This window comes from Phoca vitulina, unplaced genomic scaffold (genome assembly GCF_004348235.1).
Source record: "Phoca vitulina isolate PV1807 unplaced genomic scaffold, GSC_HSeal_1.0 scaffold23, whole genome shotgun sequence".
NCBI classification, from domain to species: Eukaryota; Metazoa; Chordata; class Mammalia; order Carnivora; family Phocidae; genus Phoca; species Phoca vitulina.
The window spans coordinates 6,079,522-6,093,550 of record NW_022589726.1 but is presented as its reverse complement, the minus strand read 5'-3'; the positions used below and the strand labels follow the sequence as shown (position 1 = coordinate 6,093,550).

Here is a 14,029-nt window from a genome sequence, read left to right as displayed (position 1 = left end):
AAGCATCTGGAAGCTTCTCAGGAGAGGCAGAGAGCAGTAGTTTGGAGATGAGGGCGGTGTCACATCCGTTCTCCCTCCCACTCTCTCATTCTCAAATTTCTGAAGCAACAGTCTTTTAACAATGGTCACCTAGTAATAATAACGATGGTAATATAACAGAAGAAGAGAGAAACAATTAATAATGACTTGGGGCTAAAGAAGCCTTAGTACTAAAAAAAATGTTACCCTGCACAACAACTTCAGCTTTGCCTCCTGCCAGATCCTATCTTGTAGCAGGACTTTTTTTCCCAAGATGCACAGTTACTAATTATGTAACTGGAGAATTAGACACTAGGACATGTATCCAGTCTCTATTACCATCCTGCAGAGAAACAGAACACTGAATTCCAGTACTGAATGTATCATTTGGAGTGCTACATCAGCTCTTCAAGGGAAAGCATAATTTCTAGGGCCAAAGAAGCAGCTACTAAAATCACAGTTTACATGGAACCGTGTGATCACTGTCTAGGTTAAAACAGGTCATTCTCTTGGTTTCGGTGTTACTGCTATTTTCCTTTCTTTGCCATGCTGGTGGCTTACTGACCGTGTGTGTGTGTGTGTTCAGTCATTTGCACTTTCGTGTCTATGGCATGCTTGTCTAGTCATGGCTTCCTCAGGGTCATCATCGACAGCTGTACAGGTAGTGCACTGCACAACTCCACTGAATGAGGCAGTGATGCTGTGAGTAAAAATCATGACCATTGCCAAGTCTAATACAGGCCCTAACATATAAGGAAGAAGAGCCACCCTCTTTTCTCCCATGAGGAGGAGCAAGAAGTTAAGTAGGAACAAAGTTCATAGATAGACAAGATGGAAGGGATTTGGGAGGGGGAGGGAGGAATCTTTTTATCTTTGCTTTTGGGTATGGACTTACCAAAGAATCAAAGACCGATGCCTGGGGCCTTAGGTAAGTGAGGTGGTTTCCCCAGCCTGGTTGCTGACCAGGAGTTTCCCAAGTTCCCAAGGCAGCTGTGGAATCAAGCCCCAGTCTGCCCTTGAGCAAATGAGAGTCCTAGGGCCTGAGCAGTGGGGGGCGCCTACCTCTCCTATGCCATCCTGGCCCTACCTCTTTGACTCGGAACCCCCTCCAAGAGTGACAGTGTGACCAGGGGAACCCAAAAGACTCATCTTCGGCATTAGCTTTGCATTTTCTGCACTTTGAAGGTTTTCCCCAGTTTTTTATAAACATACACCTTCCACTGGCCCTTTTAGGTGATGGCGGAGGTTCAAATTTGTTTTTATAATGATTCTGGGAGCTGTGCCCAGGTATCTGCATTTTTCAAAGACTCTCAGTTGACCCCCACGTTTACCCCAGTTTGAGCGAGGCTGTGATGGGGCTGGTGAGTGAGCTGGGGTTGGAATCCGGACGCCCGGTCAGCGCTCTCTACTTCCCGGGTCCCACATCTTTCTTCATCCCAAACCTTCGCAGAACCCCACTGGGCAACTCAGCAGGGCCGCTCTCCGGGCTCGAGACCTCTCTAGGCAACCAGAAAAATACATATGGAGAAGACAGCTTGTCTGGTGTGCGACGGCCTTCACGTGACCCAGCGCTCCTTCCTAGGGAACACACAAGCCAGTCTTTCCTTTTCCGTTTTAGTCGGTGCCATCAGGCCGATCTCTGCCTTTTCAGGCTGTTGGGAGGGCTGCACCTAGACTCAGAGGGGTCTGACGTCGTCTGGATGATGATCCAAATGACAGTCCCTCCTCTTTATAGACTATCGGACTCACGCGACGCATCAAAGCCGTCGAGGAACTGCTGACAGTCCGTAGCTCGATCTGGACTTATCGAGAAAATTACCAGAGAATGGGGTTTTCTCCCCGGAGGACCAAGAGCAGAAGGTGCGCGAAGGGGGCAAGTTAAAGGTTGGGGAGCCGTGGGTGTTTGTCTTCTGACTAGAACGCCAGTGGTTTAATGACAGAGACGGATACACTAGGTTAATAGTGAGCATCACGGTGATGTGAGCGATCCCAGCAGACTAGAACATGCGTGGTCAGTACCGGGGGGCTGCACCCCAGCCCCGTGGACGGCCATCTTCAGCCTTCCGTGGTGCTGCTCCATCTGCGGGCTGTGTCAGAGACAACGAGATCAGACAGGCCCCCGGAGACCTCTTCTCCCTCCTCACAAATTTTTAATAAAACCCTTTGAACAGCAGAGCTGGGCATCTCTGAAGCCTGAAATTAAAGCGATAAGATGGGAGATTACTCCCTTGTCAGTCTGCACCGAACTGCATCACTGACACAAATTCCAGGGGTTTTTCTAACTCTGCCGACAATGTGAGGCTCTCCATCTGGAGGTTTTTCTTTCTTATTTTCATAGGAAGAGACAGCACCAAGGAAGGGAAGAGAGACACTTCATTCTCTGCCACTAACAGCACGTGAATCAAGCCCTGAATCGGGTTTGCACAAAAAGCAATTTTGGGAGAGGCTCGACTTGGAATAAGTAAGTGTCCTCGATTCAGACTTGCTGAGACAAAATGTAATCATAGTCGTTCCGTCCCCGCCATTCATCTGTCTTCCTTCCAGGAGGAATGGCCACCCTGGTCTCTGGACATGCTGGGTTCCCACGTTCACGCTGGCCTTGATGCACACTCTCTACCTGGCCCCGACGTCCGGCACGCCCGGCCTCGTGGAGCTCACGGGCCAGAGGGGAAGGGCGACAGCAGACCGACACAGAAGTCCTATAATGGGATGTCAGGTACCGCTGAGGGCCAGGTCATGGGCTATGGGGTATGGGAGAACGGGGATATCTCAGACAGGGTGTTTGGAAAGGGCCTCTGAGCTCCAGGTTGTAAATTAAGTATCTTGTAGGCTGGCCCCTTTTTCAAAGCAAAAATCTTGGCATTAATTCTGCAAGTAAAATTGTTCCGTTTTCTTAAAAAGAAACTTTATTTAGCCCTGGCTGAAATTTAAGAAAGAATTAATAGCTCTCTCTTTTCTTCTTCCCTCCCTTCCTTCCACTGATCGCCCCCCTCCCTCCCCTCCCCTCTCTCCCCCCCTCGCTTTTCTGTCCTCTCTTACCTCTCTCTTTCATCTTTCTCTTATCTTGACTATCTACATAGCAAAGAAAAATAAATGCAAAGGGTTCCTATTCCTTTATAAATTGGGGCTCTTTCTGAATCATAAGTTCTCTTAATACCTCTGCCTGCCCACACCTTCTGGCTGGGCTCCCCCATAATATAAATCTTACAGTGGATTTCCGGGGGCCCCTGGCCCAGACCTGCAATGTCTATATTAAAACGCACGGGCCTCGTGCTAAAAATGCCTGACGAAAACAATGAACTGCAGTCTAGGTTCTGTAGTAATGTCACATCATTTTCCACATTAAGGCATTGAACCTGAATGAGGGACGGATGGTGTCCCCTGACCCTTTGCCTTAGAATAGAGCTGTAGTCTTTTTTGAGAAAATGTATTCAGGACCTTATGGGTCTGTGTCCTGGCAGGAAATACAGTTCCACTCAAGTGGTTTAAGTGAAGAGAATATAATGAAGGGGCTCCTGGGAGAGGTGGGGGCGGGGGAGGGAGCAAACCGTGGATGGCAAGCATCCAGAGATTAGCCAGAGCAGAGAGCCATTATCTCTCCCAGGGCTGAAGGGCAAGGGAAGGGGAATTTGCTCCCAGAACCCACTGAGAACAGGCCTGGGGCCAGCGACCTGACAGGATGCTGCCTGTCAGCAGTGGGGAGTGAAGCAGCGGGGAGCGGAGAGGCCACCACGCCCGCAGCCTCCTCTCACCCTCTGGTCTCAAATCCCACCAGGAGCCGGCTGTCGGGGACCAGGGACACTTTGTCCCGGGGGTGCAGAACAGGACAGAGAAAGGCAGAGACAGGAGCCTGAGGAGAGCAGGTGCAAAACCTGGAGCACCATGCCCCTACCTCCCACTTACCTGCGTATTAGATGCTTGGTCTACATGCGTGTCTGCGGCGGCTGCTAAGGCGATCGATTCTCCCTTTCTTCCTTCATGTCACAGCCAAATATCCAGCAATGTCACACTTGGTAAATGGGCTCCCTGATCAAAGTGTTAAGGTGGCCTAATTCAATCCCATCTTTTAATTTAATCCATTTCCAGCGGTTGGTCTGTGAAGACTTGATCTGGTCAAGCGTCCTGGCCGTGGTCTCTTCCCTCCCCGAGTCCCTCTTTTGTATTGTAAGATAAAAGAGCATTTCAAAAGAATTTAAATATGTCGTTTCTAAATAAACTCATAAGAATTTCCCCTTTGATTCAATTTTTAGGGCCTGCCTGCAATTTTCTTATTCCTTCCTAATACTTTCTTTCATAAAGAAATTTAGGACTTGAAAGTCATCTCAAGGCCATTTTCCTGTCACAGAAGCCGTAGAGATGAGAGCAGGGCTATCAGGGGCCTCTTGTCACAGCCGGGTTCTCGCTAAAGCCTTTCCACTGGCTGCATTTGCCGGCTCCGGCTACAATTACCTCATGGCTTACATCACAGGCCATAGCAGTTCCTTTCTTAGCTGAAATAGTTTCCTTGGCCTTGGCTGAGAGGGTTTTTTTTTTTTCCCCCATGAAGAAAGACAACCCTTGAGAACTTGGCCAAAGGCATACATTCACACAAACCTATCCAATAAATCTGTGTTTAAAAAATGTAATGGTTCAGCTCATGTTTATTGTGGAAAATGGTCATTGTCTACAGCTTCACCCACTTTGAAGAAACAGATCTCCCCACTGCTCCCTGGGAAGAACCCTTTCCTTTGTTGTGTTCCATGTGTGAACCGAGAAAAAACATCTTTAAACTGACATTGATCCACAGGCTTTACCAACCCAAAGCCCTACAAAGGGCATATCAGCTCATCTGAAAACTGAATAGCATTACTAATTAGACCTGGGATTTATGCTTCTGTTTACTGGGGAGTACTTCCCAAGCACTACCAACTATCCCTTTTTGTAGCCTGAGAGTAAGGAAGGCAGTGTGGAAACAAACAAACAAATAAACAAACAAAAACCTCGTCAATAGTATGTTTTATTGAGCCCCTCAAGGCCTTACTATAGCATGGAAATCATGTCAACTTATTTGTAGCTCTGGAAAGTGTAGGTGGCCAAACTTGAAGAGAGGATCTCTACTCACAAAAATATATCTTCAGTCCCTTCCATATTAAAGATCATTGGCCTCCTGTCCCTTCACCTGCCACATCATTAGAAGTCAAGTTGGACGGGGGCAGGTGACAATCCAGCATAGATATTTTTACTGAAGTGCCAATGAGCTGTGGTGTCAGAAACTATTAAAAAAGCCCCCACCCAAAGCAGAGGGAAGAAAGTCCATACAAAGCACAGCTGTTGAGATCATTCTATTGCTTATGTGCTGTTTTATTACCAGTCTGTTCCCAGGCCTGTTGTCTGAAACAGGAAATGTTCTCGTCTGCCCTGGTCTAGCTTTCTTTGTGCAGACCTAGAACAAGAATCTGGTACCAAGGTCAGGGTAATAGTTCTTCTCTAGAACTTGGTGGGTAGTCCCTCTAGCTAGGTTGGTGGCAGGAGCTATTTACACTCTTGAATATAATCAGAGAGGAAGATCCTGCTGGTTCCTGACCCAGAGGGAAAAGAAAAGAGCATTCCTGCCTGGCGTGTTCTGGGACGTGAATCAACTCCTGCAATGACTCAGTTCCTGGGGATGCAGAATTTTCAAACTTCAAGAGACCGAGACTATGGAGCCTCTTGAGTTGCTAGGCTGATGTGCAGGCACGCACCAGGCGTCTGGTATCTGCACTGTCATCGCTTTGATGAGAAAGCTGCAGTTATTAATTGTGAGCACAGAAATTAGAAATTTGCCATTGAACCTAGAAATCAGATCACATTCTTTCCCTGCTAAAATCCCTTCCATGCTTTTTCACCGAAATGAGAGTAAAAATCTCAGCCTCTCCACGGCTTTTTCTGAGTCCTCCCTACTGGCCAATCTCCTTTCTCTTCTCTTTCTCCCTGTTTTACTGGGCTCACGCCACACGCTGGCTTTGTTTCTGTCCCTCAGACATCCTAAACTGGTTCTTCTATCGGCACCTTTGCACTCCAGGCCTATCTTAACTCAACACGTCTCCTTGTCAGAGAGGTCTCTCTCTTTGAACCATGCTTTCTAAATAGTGCTCCTACGGCAGACACTCTCATACCATATCACTCTGTTTATTTCCTTTGGAATAATGATGACAATCAGGTTTTGTTTTGTTTTCTTCTTTTGGTCTCTTTCCTCCACTAAAAGTTCCAAAGGTAGGAACTGGGCCTTGCTCACTGCAGTATCTCCATTAGTAAGAACAGAGAATGACATGTAGCACAACTCAAAATATAATCGTTGAATGAAGTAAGTGAAGCCTATTGGCTAATATTAATGTCCGATATAAATCCTTGTGAATGTGAGCATGTTAGGTTCATAGTCCACATTTTCTTAGGACCTAAGACTACTGAGATGCAAAGCACAAAGCAGGATCAACCCATTCTGGGTGGGGTGGGGGGCGGGGGCTAGAGTTAAGGTGGAGCTTCAAGTTTATGAATTAGTGAAATTAACTGCAAGAAGAATTCTAGAGAAGTGTTCACCTTCCTCTCTCTTTCTCCCTCTCTCTCTCTTTTCTTAATTTGGGTTGCAAATATGGGCAGTGATACAAATTCTGACAAAGACTTTTAATCTAAGTTTTATTGAAAATGAAGTAATGCTTTTTTAGCTTTCTCTCAGTGTTCCTTTTCTGCCAAATGGATATCATTTATTTCTTTTGTAATAAAGGCTATAGATATTTCAATTGGTATGAGGTAAGATCTCATATATTAATTTCCATGCTTTCTTCCTTCTCCGTAATTCCTGACACTTTTCCTTGTAGCTAGAGGGTCCACACCGATACAAGGAAAATGAGGATTATTGTGTCCAAAACTGTAAAGGAAAGAAATACTTAAGTGTAGGTTTGCTTGTTTCTGCCCCTCAAACATCCTAAACTGGTTCTTGCATTGGGAACCATTAAAACAACGGGGTTTAATCTGGATGAAAAGCAAAGGTTCTGAGGGGAACTGAGCACCCCACTTACGAGTTTGTGCAAAAATAAAGCTTGAAAAGACCAGGGTGGGGGCTGCTGAGGGCGGTGGGGACAGCAGAAGATCTTGCCCACCCTATCCCTCCTCGGAGCACAGACAGACTTATGTGGGATGTGACCTGAAAGGGCCAGACTGGGGTCCCAGGGGGAGAGGATAAAGTGAGAGGTGGCAAAGGACAGCCAGGGGCCAGAGAGCCATGTGGAAGGCAAGCGAAAGCTACAGGTGGCCATCTCTCCTTATTCATCACCGGGGCAAAAAGCCAGTGAGGTGGGTCTCACCTGTGTTAGGAGAGGTGTTGCCTATGTCCGGAGGGGGACTCACCTCCACGGCTGCCTGGAGCTCAGCCCTCATCAGAAGGACCCCGTCGGTCTGCAACCTGAGACTTTGCAGAGCTCCCATCTAACAATCCCATTTGGAAGCTACCCTTGGGCACTGAGGGTGGGTCCTTGGCCCCCTTGGCCCCCTCAGAGAGGGAGTGATAGGCGGAACAACACATACGTGGGTAGTGCAGGAGAGCCAGGAAATGCATACCTGCACACAGACCGATTTCACTAGGAAATGATGATATCTGGCAGAATATTGGTCCATGCCTTGTGTCACAAATACGCCCAACCATGGTCTCATTTCTAATTTAGGGACCTCCTATAATGTGCTTCTTGGAGGACTCCGGTCTTGAGAAAGTAAAATGTGCAAAGCAGTTTTTAGAACGTAGGCATCCAAAAGGTAAATAAGCGGGCACTGTTGGCCAGCTCCTGACGTCATCGCTGCAGACCCCTGAGCAGCAGGGCCAGCCCGTATCTGAGAGGGCCCGCACCTGACCCTTCAGGGGAGAAATACTTTATACTGCTTAAAAGAGTCCTTACCCTCCTCAGCCTATTAAGAGACTCCTAATCCTACCAAATTATGGAAGTCAGCAAAACACTGAGAAGCAGAGCGATCCTTAGCATGATGAAGACGTCTTGAAACTTAACTTTGTTTTATTATACATCATCCCCTCTTGAAAAGGGACTCGCCAGCCCTAACAGCCCTCTCAGTGGGAAGCTGCTACAGCGGTTTTCCCTTTTTTCCCCCAAGGAAAAAACACCAACACTCTAACACTTTAGCAAGTTATTAGGAGCATTTATTGTCTAACCACTCGTTGCCTCTTCCTTATTATTCCTGCAAGGGCCACAGTCCTTTGGCTCTTGGTAAACACTCTGAAACACTGAACGGCCCAGTCCTTGGGGTGGTTGAGTCTGCAGCAGGCTGGGAAGAACATCAAGGGGCCTGGGGACGCGTTCCCTGCGTTCTCTGCTCACTTCTGGGTCTGGTATAAACAGCCAGCCTGGACACCTGTTGGCCTCTCTGCCTGGGGCGGCAGGGGCTGTGTCAGAGCAGACTCACAGCCTGAGGGGGGCGTGGGGGGCGTACTTGTCAGTTCCTCTGCTGCCCTATTCGCTACTGCCTTTCCCACCCTCCTGAAAACAGGTTTTCTTGTTCCTTTATTTTTCTTTTCCCCGTTTCATTTCCGTGGCCCATGGAGTTCAGGCAGTTCATTTCGCCCTGCTTCCTGGATCTGAAGGCTTACTGTCCACAAACACTGCTCTTTGGAAGGGCGACTGGATCCTGGTTTCCAGATCACGTGCGCTTGGCTTGTGACTATTAGTACCCGGAGAATCTGCCGCGACCCGTGGTCAGTCCATCTTCTGTGAAAGGGTTAAGCAGTAGGGAGCATGCCAGCCCCAGAGCGGGTCTCTCCCCAGCGCTCCCGGGCTGATAGGCTGCAGGGCTTACCATATTAGGAGTGTGTGAAGTGAAGATTCAGCTCCTGGTGTACACAGCAGGAACTCTCCTGTCAGTCTGAAATGCAGGCGCTATATTTAGCAACAGGCACTTGGGAAGAGCAGCTTCACGTGGGAGTGGGTTGCTGGAGTACACATGTGGGGTGAATCTCCGCTCCAGTCCCCGTGGAGGCTGGACACGGCAGCCCTAGGAGAGAGCTGGCCTCTCCCCCTCTCCACCTCATCCAGAGCCTCTGGCTGGCATCTTTTGCAAGTCTGGAAAGAATGATTCAGTCTCTTTCATCTCTGCTGCTTTTTGCACATGGAGGGAAGAAATCCTGATCCAAAGAGCCATCACTCAAAATGTTGTAAACAGGGACGGTTCTCCCTCCAACCCTCTCCTCCTCTCTGGCGTCACATTAACTAACCACTTATAAGACGAGTGGAATCATTTTATTGCCTGATGACTTCTCGACTTAGGAAACAAAAGGAAGCCCCTCCCTTTGGTTTTGCAGGAAACGTTATCTTTGGTTACATTACAGAAGCCCTCGGGTCTCAACATATGGCTTCTTTTATAAAATATAACTGTATACATAGAACATAACCATTACGTAGGAATTGATTTCTTGTAAGTCCATACAAATTTACGCAATATAGTAACATTCTAGGAGAGTAAATATTCATGAAAAACAGTCTTGTAGATGAAGTTGTTAGCTAATTTGGTGATATGGAAGTCAGTGCCTTGTTTAACCAATGGATGGTAGCTCTGTTTTAAGGGTGATTTGTTTATCCAGGAATAATCAGTTCCAGGGGCATCTTTTGCTCTCTTTCTCTCTCTCTTCTCAATCTCTCTCTCTCTCTCTCTCTCTCTCTGCAAAATTTGCCATTTCAACTGACCGAGACTCTAGGTAAAACAGATTGGCCAAGGTCGTTTCTAACTGTGAGCCTCGGGAAACATTTAGAAATAGGATTCTCCTTATTTCCACATACAGACATCTGCTGCAAATCCACTAATCTCTTCAGATTATTTGGTAGTTAGCTAGAGAGTTTTAATCAAAATATTGCCTTGGCCTGAGGTTTCTCTTCGGGAAATTCATTTGAATCAAAATCAAAGCTGTAGTGTCTTTAACCACCATCCGATACAGTCGGGGGCTTCTGAGCTCCAGGTAGGATGCAGTGATCGGGCCACTTAGATGGCTTTGGTTGAAACTAACAAACTGTAATATAATCAAGTATGTGTGATCTGGTTAGAACTGCCAACAATCTGACAAATCAGAGACCTTTTGGATGCTGCAGGAGGGTATCTGGGGATCCTTATAGCAAAAGAATTTAACTAGGTCAGCACCCTCTTTCGCGTGCAGTCATAGGACTGACCATTACTATTCAACACAAGTGTGCACAGAGGATATAAAATGTACGTTATGACCAGATATGGAGAAAAGAAAAGGTTAACCAGGGCACTTCAATGCAGACCGAGAGGCGGCTGGAAAAGCTGAGGTGGGGCAGATACTGGGGATGGAGACAGGGTCCAGGGAGGAGGCAAAAAGCTGAGCCTTTGTCTCTACTAACAGCTAGAGACCAAAGCCCAGGAAGAAGCTGGAGTGGAGAACCCCGCCGGGGATGGCTGGTCTGCAGAGGCACACAGCTGGGGTGTGGTCACGGGGACCCTCAGGAAGGCAGTGTGTAGAGATTGGCTACCTGGTGCCAGGGACCTGCCCCTAGAAGACCAGACACCTTGGAGTCGGGTAGTAGTTTGGAAGGAGTGGTGGGAGAGGCAGAGGGGGATGCAAAGCAGACACGAATTCAATGAGGAATTAAAATACTTATGATTTCAAGACGAGCGCTCAGGCATAGACAAATCAGCAAGAATCTAGCTTCCAGATAATTACAGTGCATAATAATGATTATGGTAACTATTGCTTATTGCCCATTATGTGCCAAGCACTGGAAACATGGAGCTAAGCACATTACATGCACTGTCTCGTCTATTTTTATAGCAACCCTATGACGTTGATTCTCTTGTTTTCATCAGATAATAGATGAGGAACCTGAGGCCCAAAGAGGTACTTGGGTAGTAAGTGGTAGAGCTGACATTCGAATCCAGCTCTCTCTGCCCGGAGCGCCAAAATTTAACGACTTCATCATACTGACTACCCAAATGCTACAGATCTTGAAACAAGTTTAGGGCTTGATCTGAGGGGAAAAAGTAGAAGCTCTATTTCTAGAGCTGTTATTTTTCTCTCTACGAGTTGGATCTGATGCTGTTTATTAAACAAAGTGCTTATTATATGTAAGGCATTGGGCTAAGTGCTAGGCCTACGGAGATAAATTTGACACAGTCCCTCAAGGAATATTGTGGTAGACAAATACATAAATCAAGCACAACGTGGTAAGTGCTTAAAGGGCTAGATATTAAGTGCTGATGGGAAAGCTAAGGGAAATGGAGAAAGTTTGAGGAAGTGCTACTGAGGAGCCTCGAAGGAATAAGAACAGTTTTGCAGGTGGACAAGGCAATGAAGTATATTCTAGGCGGAGAGGGGAAATTACTCAGAGTATGAATCATCAGGGATCTACAAGTAGCCTGGTACAGGTGGGTGAAGTGGTGGGAAATGAATCTAGGAAAGTAGATGGAAAGCCATATTATAAAAGGCCTAACATGCCAGAGTAAGGAGGTTAGAGTCCATTGAGTTCTGAAATAGAGCTCCTAAAATCTCCTTGTACTAAGGTCAGGACTGATCTCAGGGATGATTCTGCAGGCCAGTGCTAGAAATGATAGCTTGGGGGTAAAGGAGAGATCCTGAGATAAGCAACTGGCATATCCTGATAAGACCCAGATAAACAATGTCCAATAATATGCCCTGCAGGGTCATAACTGTCTTTTGGAATAAATAAATAAGCCACCCACATTTGCTCTAACACCCTTAGCCCATTAGTCTGAGTTTCTAATGAAAACTTGTTTCAGTACTCACAAAGATTTCCAATTTCCTTTTAACCTTCAAGAAGCTGATTAAATTAAGCACTATTGACAGCCAGGCTCTTAAAATAGAAACTCATTTAAAGGGATCAGCAGTCAGAGTAACACATCTAGTGTCACCCTCTCGTTTCCCTTTCTGGCACTGTCCCTGGGTTTTAGGGATAGGATATTTTTCACGGATGAAGCTCTGTCAACTGTAGGTTTCCCTGGTGAACCCCACTCTCTACCCTCTAAGTAGCTGCTTGCTGAAGAAAATCCCAGAACCAGACTGATTCCTTTCACTTTGATTTTAAGTTGGTTGCTTTAACTTTGAGCTCTGGATTAAAAAAAAAAAAACCTCAAATGGGCACTTGACAATGGCCGGTAATCCTACTGTGCTTCCATAGGAAGTACACTCACCTAGTCTTCCAGATACTTCCTTCTCCTGGCTCCTCCAACTTCCCATGTGTGCCCTCTTCCTAACGAGTGACCTCATCTTATCATTTGGAAAACGGAGACCCTCAGAGGGGAAAACCTGATCTTCCTCCAATCTTCCCTCCGAATCTGTTCCGCCTGTGCCTATCAGAGGTCAGTTCCCACACCTGTTCAGGACTTTACCCCTCCCGTGACCCCCTCTCTCTTCTGCACCAATTTTTTCTTCTCTCCCTCGTTGGTCCGTTAGTGTGGAATTATATGCTAGTATCGCCCACCTTTCAAGAAAGATCTTACGTTTCCCCGTCCCACCATCCCTCCACACATTGCATCACTTCTGAACCGTGTTTCACAGTAAGACTTCTGGAACAAGTTGTTTAAGACTGGGCTCTGGACTCCTCATCTGTTCAAGTCATCCTGATGTATGACTCCCCTGAAACTGCTCTTAGGTCTATTCTGCACCTTCACTGGTAGAGCCGAAAGGGTTTGGAGAAGAACATGCAATCCTGCTGCTTGACTTCACTTTAAATTTGAGATCCCTGACTACTAGTGGGTCCTTAGTGCTGCCCTACGTTTCACTAGTTTAGCTACACTCCTAATCCCCTGAATATTTTATACTTCCTCTGCTCTCCTCAGACCTCCAGTACCTTCCCATTTGCACTCAGGTAAATTACCTTGTTTCCTCCTACCTTCTGGTTTTACAGAAAACTGAAACAGCCCGAAGAGACCTTCCACAGATGCACGCAGCTGAGTACACCCATCACTCGTACCTACGTCCCATCTTCTGCCCTGTTAACTCAGGTCCTGAATGTTGACCTGCTCCTCCCGAAGGTCGAGCCCTCCTTTTGTGCACCGGATCCCTCCTCTCTCACCTGCGCACTCACTGTTCCCGAAGTTCTGCCGTCTCCTCTCACATCGTCAATGCTTCCCTCTCTGCTAGATTTGTCCCAGAAGCCTACACATATGTGTCACTTCTTCTGTCAAAAGCAAAATCAGCAACAGAAACTTCTCTTGGCCACCCCCTCCAGCTACTACTCCATTTCTCTCCCCCCGCCCCCCATATAGCCCATTTTTTCCAAAGAGTGGGCTACGCTTGTTGATATCTCCTGTTTCTCTCTTCCCACTCTCTTGAGTCCTCTCCAGTCCTGCTCTTACCCCACCAAGGTATCTCTACTCCAAGAAAACTCTTCCTGATGAGATCAACCAATGGCCTCTCCCTCACTAACTCCAAAGGTCAGAGCCCTTGTTTGACCACCAGTTTTGCTCACAGTTCTCTTGTGAACACTGGCTTCACCTCACAACTGGGACCTCCCATGTGTCTGTTTTCCAGTTACCTCTCTGGCAGCCCCTGTCAGACTCCTCTTTGCATTCTTCCTTGTTGCCTTAATGTTGGAGAGGAGCAGGGACCCGTGTGTAAGCCTTGTCTCTTTCCTTTCTACACTCTCCCTCTTGCTGGTCTCATCCTTCTCACGGTTTTAAATCCCATATATGTGCTCTGATTTTGTATCTCCCCCCGTCCTCTTTCCTGAACTCCAGATTCATGTATGTGTCCAAATGCCTCTTCAGTTTCTCTGTGGGGAGAGTTAATAAGCACTTCAAACTGAACAAGCCCCACACCAAATTCTTCATTTTCTCCCCCCCAAAACCTGTTTCTTCTGCAGTCTTCCCCGTCTCAATAAATGACAACCTCGTTCTTTAAACTTTCTCAGACCAAAAAACGTTAAGTCACCCTTGATTTCCTGTATCTCTCGCATCCCACATCCAATTCACCAGCAAAACCTGGTGGCTCTGTCTTCCAAATATCTCCAGAGCCGAACCACCTCCA

At 47.0% G+C, this 14,029-nt stretch overlaps 1 long non-coding RNA gene across 3 annotated transcripts in view; it reads left to right on the top strand.

The window, feature by feature from the left end:
- The first annotated feature begins 1,574 nt into the window (after positions 1–1,574).
- The window catches only part of LOC116642505, a 76,003-nt gene continuing 63,548 nt past the window's right edge, over positions 1,575–14,029 (top strand). For 2 of the 3 annotated variants that reach the window (XR_004301344.1, XR_004301342.1), the window contains exons 1-2: positions 1,575–2,479; positions 2,563–2,734. This is a non-coding gene — a long non-coding RNA (uncharacterized LOC116642505). The remainder of the gene's footprint in view (positions 2,480–2,562; positions 2,735–14,029) is intronic. The other variant, XR_004301343.1, reaches the window with a different exon arrangement.